The sequence below is a fragment of the Hibiscus syriacus genome, unplaced genomic scaffold (genome assembly GCF_006381635.1).
Source record: "Hibiscus syriacus cultivar Baekdansim isolate YM2019G1 unplaced genomic scaffold, ASM638163v2 tig00111832_pilon, whole genome shotgun sequence".
Taxonomy (NCBI): domain Eukaryota; kingdom Viridiplantae; phylum Streptophyta; class Magnoliopsida; order Malvales; family Malvaceae; genus Hibiscus; species Hibiscus syriacus.
In genome coordinates, this window is record NW_024063190.1 from 908,584 (window position 1) to 922,335 (window position 13,752).

Sequence of the window (13,752 nt, forward strand, 5' to 3'; positions counted from 1 at the left end):
AAAATTATTTTAAAGTGCAGGGAAATACTTACCAGTTTCAGTTTGTGAAAAAGAAGATTGAAAATTGGGTTTTTAACGAAAACCAAAATTTCCTCTCCTACGATAAGGCTAACACCGGCGACAATAGACACACCGGATGAACGACAATGATGAGAAAAACAATAGGGTGCCAAGAGGTGTAATACACAACCAACCGGACGACAATAAAAAATGAAAGAAAACAAAGACAACACCAAATATTTATTTGAAACGAGGAGAAAACGGGTAAAACTCGATCTGGGGTTTCGGAAACAGGGAAACGAGAGGGAAAAGAGAGGGAAATTGGGTTTTAAACCCCACTCTGGGAAAAATACGCCCTAAGTCACTGAATTTCTAGAAGTTAATGCTTAAGCATAATTATTTAAAAAACTTTAAATTTAATCCCTAAAAACTAGGGTGTGACATTTGCCCCACATCTTCACGGCTAAATTACATAACTGACACCGTTTGCTTTTAATTTTACCTTTCTGACACCGTTTGACCAATATTTCCAGAAGTAGCACCCTTTCTGCTGAGTTGGCAAAAGCGCGTCCCCGGGGACGCGCTTTACCCATGTTTTTCGCTGAGTTGGATGCCACGTGTGGCGCCTTTGCCAACTCAGCAGACACGTATTTTGTTTTATAATAAATAGTTTATTTTTATTATTATTATAAATTAATAATATATTATGTAAAATGTTTCGATTATAATGTAAGAATTATCAAGTTTCGATTATTTTTGATTTTGATTATCGATCTATTAATTTTATCAGTTAATTATTTAAATGTTATCAATCTAGTCATCTCATATCAATATTTAACGAAAATATTGATGCATAAGTTAATAAATTAGTATAATTACATATTTAATCTTCAAGACTTACATATTTTATAAAATTAGTCTTATTGAAAATTTAATTTAATAAATTTAATCATCCAATCAGAACATGAAATGTGTCATCGTATACATAAATTTTTTAATAACTTTTAATTTGTTTAATTTAATATTTTTCTCTACTTAGAAGGTGGAATTATTATTATATTTTAAAAAAAATTATAACTAATAATATTAATTATTATATTAAATAAATATATTAAATATATTTATGTATTTAAAAGTTAAAAAAATTATTTAGGTGTATATACATTGACAAATTATATAAATGCAATAACATTAAATTATTAGAAACAAAAACATTCATTTAAATACAATATTAATTACATAAGAGTTAACGGTTATATGATGATAACAGAGCTGGACATTTTTTTCTATTGTGCCCGATGTTTCTACAATGCCCACATCGTTTTTGTTCTGTTGACTTCTCCCGAATATCCATATCACAATGTATTCTAGTAGATTTTGGACGACTTGAGTCCCTCAATAGCAATGGATCTGGTACAATTGTAAGCCAAGTTTGAATCTCATTTGGGTCTCTTTCGTTTTCTATGGGCGGAAACTCAAATTCATATACCTTGAATACTTGTGAAAGTTGGTATACGGGATCAACATAATTTTTGTAGTCCAAATGCGAATGTGAGCAAGCAGCAATGACATGAGAGCATGGATATTTGAGTGCTTGAAATAAACCACAATCGCACCACCTCTCTTGCAGATTAACTCTGAAAGAGTTAGCTTCAATCCCTTGCAGCGGACGTGGCATTTCGGTTACACGAAACAATTCACGGGTGCGAGAAAAATTTGTAACTAACATCCCATTTGATGTAGCCACTTTTTTCTGTAAATCAACTACTAGTCTTGGGTGGTAAATATGTCTGTTTGCATCCAAGTAAGAGCTTGTCCACGAGCTTTGCAAAGAGTTGACCCAAACGAAAATAAGTCGTTTTAACCAACGCCGTGATTGGTAAATGACGCGCCCCTTTAAGGTTGAATTTATTGCTTCAGCCAAGTTTGTTGTCATATGACCATAGCGATACCCCCGTCATATGCATTTGTCCACATTCTTTGCTGATGTCCATAATGTACTCGCACCCCTTCTTATTTTTGCCAAACAGCTCTTGTAGCATCGACTCAAACCTTTGAGGTAAGAGTTCGTAACCTAAGCCATTAGGAATATGTAATAGTTAATATGAAGTATAAATAAGTAATAAGAAATTGATAGAAAAATTGGGAAAAAGTAACATACCCATCCGCACGACTAACTGACGTTCATCGTTCTTCTTGTATTTTCCGTAATAGTTTGCAGCAATATGACGGACACAATAACGATGTTGAACATGTGGAGGTCTATACATTGTACCCAAAGAGTCCATTGCTGCTTTTATCCCGGCTCCTCGGTCTGAAATAATGCATATTCGTTCCCTGGTGACAACATGTAAACGTAAATTTTTAAGGAAAAAAGCCCAAGACTCAGTGTCTTCTCCTTGAACGAGGGAAAACGCAACAGGAAGAATATTGCAGTTTCCATCTTGGACCACAGCCAATAATAAAACTTGCTTGTATTTCCCATACAAGAAAGTACCATCAATTTGGACAATTGGTTTACAGTACTTGACTGCATTAATACACTGAGGGTAAGTCCAAAAGACTCGGTAAAATTGCCAACCACGCTTTTTTATATGAGACAGTGTACCTATATTGTGACTGTATAGCAGAAATCAACATTGCAACAGCTATATGAGAGCTTTGCTTCACAATGGGCATGATTGCTTGACAAATAATGTTGGAGTCCAAGTTGGGATGATCCTGGTTTATACCTGTTGCACAACATGTATGAGGACCATTGTATCTGGTTAGTTCCCATAAGTTGTTCTTCCTCTTCCTCTTTGATACACGGACCATCCATTGACATCCGTTGTGACGTTGGACGCAGTAGCAGACATATTTCTCCGTGTTAGATCGATCAACTCGGGACTGAACTGAGTTACGAATATTGTAACTCTTTATTGCCATCATTGCTTCCTCCTTCGATGCGAACTCCATTCCAATATGTAAATTACCGTCATTGACTGATGATTGAAGTCCATAGTTGCCAACATCAGGAAGATCTGGAAATTCAAGCTCATACATTGCATCATAATCAGCCTCATACATATGTGCAGGAAGTTCGGCTGGTGTTGTATTTATCGGAACGTCATCCTCGTCATCATCAGAATGTACGTTAAACTGTGGTGAGTCAGGTTCAACGAATAATCTCGTTTCAGCACCATCTGCACCTGGCTCCCGAAGAGGTTCTTCTGGTAGAGATGAGGGTTCCTCCGATAATCCAATGTTGAGGTAAAATAAGTTCCCGCTTGCGTGTCCTCCCCTTGAACTTGAGGCCATTGTATCATGTGGGATGTGAATAGACTGTCGTCTCGTTGGCATTTCCATATGTAAGTCGAAAACATTGGCAGATGAATGTCTGCCCCTTGAAGTAGAAGAGATTGCCATATGGATTATTGGTGAAGCCACGTGGGTTGAGATCATAAGCAATTGCAGATGAATACCTTCCTATTGAACTTGATGGCATGGTATATGGCGTTGGATCCGCCATTAATGATGTGAAATCATTACAGATCAGTTGTGTCGGGCTATCAACTTGATCAGTTTGATATGCAATGTCAAAGTGAGAGGAATATGAGAGACCACGAGTTGCACGAACCTCAATAAAAGTGGCATACATTTCAATAAGAGATTGTGAACTCCCCATATGAGCATCAACCATCATAAAAACATCATCATCGTTTGAAAGCTGAAATGATGTATACGTGAGCGGAAAAAAGTTCAGTAGGAAATCTGTACTGAAGTGAAGATAGTCTTCTCTGGCCTGCTACACGAATCTTTAACGAAATTTTTGTGATTAACTCCTCAATTGTGATGTTTCTCTTCAAGGTTAAGGGGATATAATGATCTGACTCAAAAACAACCCCCTCTTCAGCTTCCTTAATTTCTCCATCATACAAAACAACAGCAGAAAGACGACTCATTTTCAGAGAATTTGAGAATTTAGAGTTTGGGAATTTGAGAATTTGAAAGATTGTGAACTGAAGTTTGTTTTGAAAGTTTATAATACGTTGCATATAATAGTGTCTATAATCGGAGTACTATTCACATGAAGGCGCGTTCCCGGGGGCGCGCCTTCCATTATTTCGTCAGAGAATATGTTATCATTACCCTATTATGTCACTCATGTCCCTCGGGGACACTAGATATATCATTACCTATTATTTCTCAGGGGACATGAAGGCGCGTTCCCGGGGGCGCGCCTTCCATTATTTCGTCAGAGAATATGTTATCATTGCCCTATTATGTCACTCATGTCCCTCGGGGACACTAGATATATCAATACCTATTATTTCACTATTCACATGAAGGCGCGTTCCCGGGGGCGCGCCTTCCATTATTTCATCAGAGAATATGTTATCATTGCCCTATTATGTCACTCATGTCCCTAGGGGACACTAGATATATCAGTACCTATTATTTCACTATTCACATGAAGGCGCGTTCCCGGGGACGCGCCTTCCATTATTTCATCAGAGAATATGTTATCATTGCCCTATTATGTCACTCATGTCCCTCGGGGGACACTAGATATATCAGTAAATCAGGTAAATTATAACCAAAATTTAACTTCTTTTGAAAGTTCAGCAAGTTAAGAATAACTTAAATTAAAACGTTATGTGAAGTTTGAATAAATTAGATAAAATGTTATGGATAAATTGAATAAATGTGAAGTGATAAGTTGATTGTGACATTGAAATTGTATGGAATGAGCATTGAAATGTGACATTGAATAAATTGCCAATTCACCCCCCTCTTGGCTGATTCCGTCGATCGATGAACTCAACATAAGTTGATTTTAATGTATACGTTTTAATATATATGTTAATGATAAAATCATATGTATGGATAAATTTAATTTCAATTTAAGTATTGTGAACTATAATTGGAATATAATTTTAATTTCGAATACAATTGGAATATTAAGTTGAAATTTAATGTTAAATTTGAATACTATAATTTATATTTTAAATTTAAATTTGAATAATATTATTTATTTTATTTTAAATTTCGAATAATATAATTTGTATTTTAAAAACATTTATCAAACATTTAATGTTAAATGTGAATAAAAATAATATTAAAAATATGTATGTAACAACCATGAAACATTTAAATAACATAACCAAATTACATAAAATTCTGAAATATAATTATTTAAATAACATTAAATATAACTGGATCACCGATGTCGTCTTCTCGAATGAGTTCCACATGGCGGTGGTTGCCTATTTCGTGGAGGATTTCTTCGTGGAACTTGTTCTTCAGTCTCCTCATCTTCACTATCATCATCAGCAACATTTTCTTCATTTGGTGTAGATGACGCTGAAGGGGCTGAAGGGCCTGTATAAAATAACCACCCTGGAGGAGTGCTAGTAACAATCCCACCGCTCCCCGGGAACTGTGGAAACATTGGCATCGATGTATGTGATCCAGATGGAGATTGAGGTGTCTGCGGAGAAGCACCACCAGCCAAATAAGATGCATATGAACCATATGCTGGATCATTAAACATAGTCGTATATGCACCTCATATGGTATAAAACCCTGCGGGCTAGGCATGTAACCTGGCGGGCTAGGCATGTAACCTGGTGGGCTAGGAATGTAACCCTGCGGGCTCGGAATGTAACCCTGCGGAGATGGCATATAAACTGGTGGGCTTGGCATATGAAGTGGAGGGCTGGGCATGTACCCCTGCGGCATCGACGAATAAGGATGTTGTGGTGGGACTGATGCAGAACCGGTAGCGCCTTCTCTCCGTCCACGCGTCGGGGGACGATGATATTGAGACGGTTGACGTCTTTCTCGGCGCCTAGGAATGTTAACCCCTCGTGCTTCCGCCGAAAGTAGAAACGGCTTCCCATTTTCATTAAACCAGTCCATATAGTTATCCGTAACCATATGACCAGTTTCAGCGTAATATTGTCGAGGGGCCAACAGTGTATATCGGTTCTCCCAAAGCGCAATCCAATCTCTGTGTCTCACCACCCAGTTAACATCTTTCTTTCCCCGTCTATCTATGTTATGCACGTCGTCTAAATTCCTAGGAGCTCCAGGAATATATTGCGTACAACCATACTGGCGGAGCACACGATCAACTGGACGCCACTCAATAATAGCATAACATATAAGAGGTATAACCGATATCCATACCTCTAATGACCCACTAAGGTGGGGTGGGATGCAAGCTTTCACTTCATCGCTCGCATAAGGTATCCACTGAAACTAAAATATAAATATACAATTCAAATAAATAAAATATTCTAATTATATCTAACATTTTAAATTAAAATATTAATAATTAAACAAATTTAAAAACATACCTCAGACCCAGCTTTCGTATCAATAAGTAAACGAATTTCCTCTAACCCAGTAGGTATACTTTTATGGTCTTTTCTTTTCATCGACCACCTATGAAATATAATATAAACTAAATATCACCCTATTTAATTGAAAATATTTAAATCAAAATTTAGTTCGAAAATTACCTCAACAATAAGGGGAATATGTATGGTTCATTCACGATCGGGCATAAGAAAGGCATACGGAACCACGCCCATGATTGTAGAAGCAGAAGACATCCACCGATAGCAGTTTTCTTATAATTCGTCGCCCGACACATTTCTCTAAAGAGAAATGCCAAAACTGCAGCACCCCAACTATATCTTCCAGCTTCATCAAAATCGATCAGATGCCGCAACCACATACAATGCACCTGGTTGCGAGATTTGTCGGGCATCAATATTCCTCCAATTATTCGTAGAATATATGCCCGAGCACATGCCTTTGCTTGATCCTCTGAAGCATTTTCATTTAAAACCTCAAAATTAGCTTTCAACCAAGATAAAGCTATTCTACCTCCATTAAACTCTGGCGGAGCAGCTCCAAGATAATCAATGCACATTGATTGCCAATCACCATCCGCCATACCACACATCATATTTCCGTCGACGGGAAGCCCCAGATGCATAGAGACATCCTCCAATGTAATTGTTGCCTCTCCACATGGAAGGTGAAAAGTGTGTGTCTCGGGCCTCCACCTCTCAATCAGTGCAGAAATTAGGACAGGTTCGAGTTTGCAACCGCCTATAATTGTTGCAATATACCCGAACCCGGCAGAAGCCAAATATGGCAAAATACGTTTCGGTGTCGGTATACGTGGATTTTTAATAAAAGTTTCTAAAATACGATCAGCATCCTAAATAATATATTATAAAAAATAAAAATTAATATAAATTCATAATAACTTTAAAATAAAAATAAATTTAAATATTAACATTAATTATAAAAAATATTACCATATCGCTAAAATGTCTGGAGATATGATCAATATCCAATCGCAACAGCATTTCGTTTTCCATTATAACTGTAGACAAAACAATATAATTAGCAAAAAAATTAATAATTCTAAATAAATAATAATTATATAAATATTATTTTAATAAAAAAATAATATTTACATAAATATTAATATAAAAAATAATAACTATTTAAAAAAATACTAACATAAAAATAAATTTCTTACCACTAATAACAAATTTAAAACTCAAATAGTTGGATAATTTGAGTTATATAAGAGAGGAGAAGATGATTTTGGTGTGAAGAATGAGGGAGGGTTGAGGGGTTTATATAGGGGAGGAGGAGGGGTAGGAGGAAAACGGATGGGGGCATTTATGACATTTAATGGAAGGCGCGTCCCCGGGGATGCGCTTTCCACACGTGTCTGCTGATATGGCAAAGGCACGTCCCCGGGGACGCGCCTTTCACACGTGGCATCCAACTCAGCGAAAACACGGGTAAAGCGCGTCCCCGGGGACGCGCCTTTGCCAACTCAACAGAAAGGATGCTACTTCTGGAAATATTAATCAAACGGTGTCAGAAAGGTAAAATTAAAAACAAACGGTGTCAATTATGTAATTTAGCCCAGCTTCACCACCAAGACACGAGCAATAATGATTTTTGCTGTCAAATCAATTTTAGTTTGCAAGGTTTTTTAATAGAGTTTTTTTCTTGCTATGACTCGCTCTTCTTGGAGCGAACTCTTGAATGAGACGGTCATGCTCTTTTAGCATTTGGTCCACGTTGTTAGCCAGAGCAAGTAATGAACCCGATATGTAGACTTTACTTCCCCTGGGGCTGGGACCTCCACCATGCTGCACCAGTCAATGGTTAGCATTCATAAGAAACAAAAATCATTTGTTTCACGCTAACTTCGATCAGAATGAAGAATGTGGTTGATGATAGATCTTAGTTATGCATGTCTTTATCAATTTGTAGCCATGAGCTCTGATTAAAAGTTAAAAACAACGTAAAGAAACTAACTGTAACCGGACTCGATTCCTCACTGCAGGCTCTTCCAGTTCCACCTACTGGCAATTTGATCAATCAGTTGTTGATTGGGGCATCCGAGGGTAATACAAGTTAAATGCTGTAAAAGGCATAACTGAAAATTGTTGGTGGGGTTGGATAGTCCATTAATGGAGGACCAAAGCATAGGCTAAGTGTCTGTCTACACTGTATAAGACGAGGAAAGTGCTTGGCAACCCCAGCAATCTATTGCTTCTTTTTAATTATATTAATTTCAACTTTGTGATTTATATTAATATCATTTTTCGATCGATAAATATAATTATTGAAATAAAATTTAAATACCAAGAATACATAAATGTAGTATTTTCCATAGTTGTAAATGTTGAAGTCTCTTACAGGGTACATAGATTTGCTTAAAGAATTTCAAAACTGTGACAGCATTCAATAAGCGCGTATGGACACGGTCCAATAAAATAGTGCCATGTGCGAAAGTTAAATCCTTTGATACTAACTGCGCTTGGTATTTCCCGTTAACTAGGTCGCTCAAATCTGAGAGTAAACTCTACGAGAAAACAATCCCAAAGCTCCAACATAACTTAAAACCAAAATAGAACAGTCATAGGAAAAAGATAAAAAAGCGAAGCAAAGATCCAAAGGATATAAGAGAGAATCAAAGGAGCAAGACATGAAACAGGAGCAGGAACAAGAATCGCCGCCGTCCACTTCCGCCACCTCAGCGCCACCACCACCTCTTTTTCCTCCTCCTCCGTCGGCGTCATACACATTGTTTCTAACGATTATGAGCAAAAGGAGAACATGAGTATATCTGTTTGTGCTGGTTTATGCCATCCTTTTATCTTCTCCGTGGAATTCCCTGAAATCGATAATGTCATGGTACAAATACGTCCAAGCTCAGCCGTCATCTCCTTCCTCGTGTTGGCCTGCCGTATATGCTTCCTTCCTTGTCGGTGCGGTTTTCGGGTTGCTTTCCATGGTTGCGGCGCTGGCTGTGGCGGTTCCAGCCACTTTGGTCACGTGGATAACTATTGTGGTTTTGCTCGCTTTCTTTGGGAAACCGAAGAGGACTTTAGTGGTTGAAGGAAGGAAAATCACGAGAGAGATGGCTGGCTCCGTGTTCAAGACTTTGTTGAAGGAAGGGAACCTCGTAGCTGCTGCTTGTGCCGTTTTGGGCTGCTTTGCACTCGTCGGGAAGAACTCCGGTGAGTGATTTGAGGCCTTATTTTTTAGCCGGAGATCAGGTTTCCGCATTGTGGATATTTGAAGAAGAAAATGTAGATTTTCGTCGACTTTTACTCTCTTTTCTCCAGACATTGGTTTTTGTTAATTTGACTTAGATTAGACATTGGTTTTTATCACAGGGCTATGTAACAGTTACTCCTGTTTTTGTTGGTTCTCTCTATAAATAGAAAAATTATTAGATAGATTCGATTCACTATATCATTTATGAGTCTAATTAATAAATATTTTTTATCTTAGTTGTTAAGATGAATTTTTACTTATTTTTTAAGTATAAGCTAAGATTATTATAGTTATTTGTAGGTTATTTTAAAATTGATATAGATATATTTTATTGGGATCATAAATTTGGATACCTAGTTTTTTAGATTGGATTAAAATCACATCGAATCAGATCCGATATCCAAATTTAAACACCCTAAACGAGAGTGTTGTGATTCATGATTTTATACTAATAAATTAACTTATAAAATTTTAAAATTGAAAATAAAAGCCTCATCAAAAACTGCATTAATTGTTTGCTCCCTTTGACCATCATCTATCATCTTGCGAACACCTCCACAGGTGCATTACAAACATGAACAAAATGGTATAACAGACGCCAATTCATCCCATATGATTTTAGGTTGAGTGTAATAAGTGCTAACAGACATCGAACCTTGAGCTAACTCATGAGTTTCTTCTTGAGATGAGAGGTACGCGGTCCGTTCGACTGTTGAAATCTATCTTCAATATCTTTCCATATTGCAGCAGTAGTAGAATGATAGACAAGACTTACTATAATCTCTTTGGAAAAGGAATTCAAGATTCAAGAATTCACAAGGTTGTTAGCTCTTGTCCAGGCGTTATACAACTCTTACTCTGTTGAAGACGGATCTGGAGCTGCACTCGAACCATTAACGAAGACAAGCTTGTTTTTGGCAGACAACGCCACTACCATGGAGCGTTTTCTAACTATTGTAATTATCATTAGTCAAAGGCCGAGTGACCAGAACCACTCTTGGATTGTCAGATTGATGAAGATAATAAGGGTTTCCACCATTACCAAACTGATCACTAATATCACCCATGACGATAGCCAAGAAAGCAAAGAAGAAAAAGAAAGGAGAATTTCTTTCAGAAATGCGAAAGCAAAAAGAATAAAAACATAAAATATAAAATAAATATTTAAATTATACGAAAATTTATATTTTTCAAGAAAAATGGTTACCTCAACAGTCCTCTAAATTCATCTTGGTTGCGCTCAAGTTAGCCGTAGGGGGCTAGTCATGAGAATCGCTGCACAATAGATGAACAAGATAATCATATGAACCAACAATATATATCGCTTGCCTTTCGGGTAACATGGTCATATTTTGCCTAGGTTTGCATCGGATGCTCGGCATCTTCCTAGGATTCAAGTGGCCGGCTGTGGACCATCTACCCTATATTATTGAAAGTGGTCTCACCCAGACCATCTTCACATTCACATTGCATTTGAAAGGAGTACGTTTATCAAAACGTAGCTTCTCCCGCAACTGAAGTATAATAATAATTTCTTGACAACTAAAATAGACATTAGGAATGGGCTTAGTATGTATGTGTCTTAAAAATGAAAATAACATTTTGGGTTAATAAGGAGAAACCCAATACTATTCTTAGCCCAATTGATAAATATTTTATATCGACTCTCGAGAGTCAGCCTGGTTTGGTTGCTGACATGACATGGTGCTGTTTGTTTACCCACTTCACAGTTCAAACCCGGAGGCAAAAACACAAATAGTTCTTTAATTTTCAGTTAACATCTACACGAAGTTGACTTATGTGTTGAGAATCCAACAAACTAAGCAGGCAGTCAACCGTACTCTGTCCTAAATCGCTACATTATTAAATTAATTAATGTGAGTGGTTTACGACTGATTCAACCCTCCTTTGCCTCATTAATAATATTATGTACCCATCGTTTCTCATTTTAAGCAAAGTAAGCACCTTCTTACATACGGGCGTTTTTACACAAAAATCAACCAAATATGAATGCTATACATGATGGATAACAATCGTTTGGTTCTTTGGAGAAATATAATTCTTTTGCAATATGGTAACATTTAAAAGCCATATGGTGAATCAAGTTCGGCATACCAAATCATACTTACAATATATGTAGTTGTTGCATATATACCAAAACAGAACAATTTTGACAAGAGGCTACAATTTACAAACACCAAAAGGTTGCATAAACGCTTAGGTATAAACAAGCAACAAATAAATCAACCATTTGTAAGAAGTTCAGAAACAACATAGTATCTCAAAATAGAGGCTTATGAATAAGAATAGCAACAAAGAAATCAACCGTTTGTAAGTGTTTAATGGTGCCACGATCATGCATGTTTAATTTAATATTTTTATATTAGATTCAACATAAATTTTTTAAACTCATAATTAAAAAAAAATAAGTATTTAAGTATATTAACATATAAAAAATATCTAATATTAATTAATAAATCTTAATAATAAATATTAACCTAATGTAATTTAATAATAGTGTATATGTGAATTCATTAGATATAGAGATAAAAAAAGTTAAGGAATACACATTTTAGTTTTTATCCCACATTGTCAAGAAACATAATCTAAACACTACAATATGCCTATATAAACTAACACCATTAAGCTCTTCAACTCATGAAATTAATATGTATTAAATTATACAGTTAGTCCATATAGTTTTACTTTAAAAAAATTTAAAATAGATTTTTAAAAATACTTTTAGGGAAGGTAAAAAAAACTAGAAGGTGTGACCCTTGAAATACGTCTTCTCACATGGTGACATGTCAATATTTCGCCTAGAAAACGTGATTTATGAGACGTGCCTTTAGTCTATCTAAGCAAATACGTCTCACGAAACGTGTCTTATTATAAAAGGTGTTAGATCGATAAAAATTAAGAAAAAAGTGTTTGATATGTAATATTATAATATTTAGGTGATTTTTGGGTAAAAATGCCTTACATATGCCTACAATTAGACATGGTCAACCAGTTGATGAGTGTCGATGTCATTGTAAGGTCATCCCATCGTTGTCCAATGATAGAAATCAAGATCCCTCATGGTTTCTTGTAAAAATAGAGGTTAATATAATGATTTAATATTAAAAAAATGTAATGATTTACATAATGTATTTTTTTAAAGTTTATGCGAATTAAAACATCATTCGGGTGGGTTAAAGCTAATACGGATAAGATAGTTTGAGATAACAATGAAGTTGTTTCTTGGAATGTCGTAAATTGAGACGTTAATGATTCTTGAAAATTTAACTTCTTAAATAGTTTTGATAAAACCAAGAGATGAATAAAAAAACTCATATTATTAAAAGGAAAAACAATAAAACTTGTTTAAACCAATGTTAGGGTTTAGGGTCATCCTGTTTCGAGTGGAAAATGAGTGTTAAGGTGTAACTTCTCAAAAGCACGATGATGATGATGGAATGCATCGTCTGTTGGTTTTGACTGAGAATTTTGAATACTTTGAAACAATACCATTGTAGTCAAGATGTGGGTTGCAAGGTCGAAATCTGTCTTTATTACCCACGGTATAATTAATATGTTTTTTTAACTAAATTTAAAAAGTACACAAAAATGAAAAAAAATAAGAGTATATCTATATATTTTTTTATAAAATAAATATTTTTAGTTTAAAATATATTAACAGTATATAAATTTATATTATTATCGAAACGAATGAACACGTCACGAGTTTAATAAATTAAGGATTAAAATGTAATTTTATAAAATTTCTAACCCATCACCTAACTCTTTCTTTCTTCTAAAGCAATACTTTTAAATCTTCCCAGCAGCATTATTAATTTATTATGGTATAGTTAGGGATGGGCATAGGACGGGTTTCGACCAACCTGACCCGACTCAACAATTGTATATTTTTCATCCGACCTGATCAGACCCGAAAAATATATACCCTCCACCCGACCCTACTTTCTGAGATAAAATCCAAATCCGATCCGACCCGATTCAAAATAAAAAGTTATTTTTATTCAATAAAATAGTGATTTAATTGAAAAAAATATATAGATGAGTATTATTGTAATTATTTTTAAATATGTAAGGTAAAATTATATTTTTTAGGTTGGGTCAGGTCGAATATTTTTCACCGTAAATAAGAATCTGACCCGA

General features: G+C 35.5%; 1 pseudogene; it reads left to right on the plus strand.

Moving 5' to 3' along the window:
* The first annotated feature begins 8,894 nt into the window (after positions 1–8,894).
* On the plus strand, positions 8,895–9,687 carry LOC120171313 (annotated as a pseudogene).
* The last annotated feature ends 4,065 nt before the right edge of the window (positions 9,688–13,752 follow it).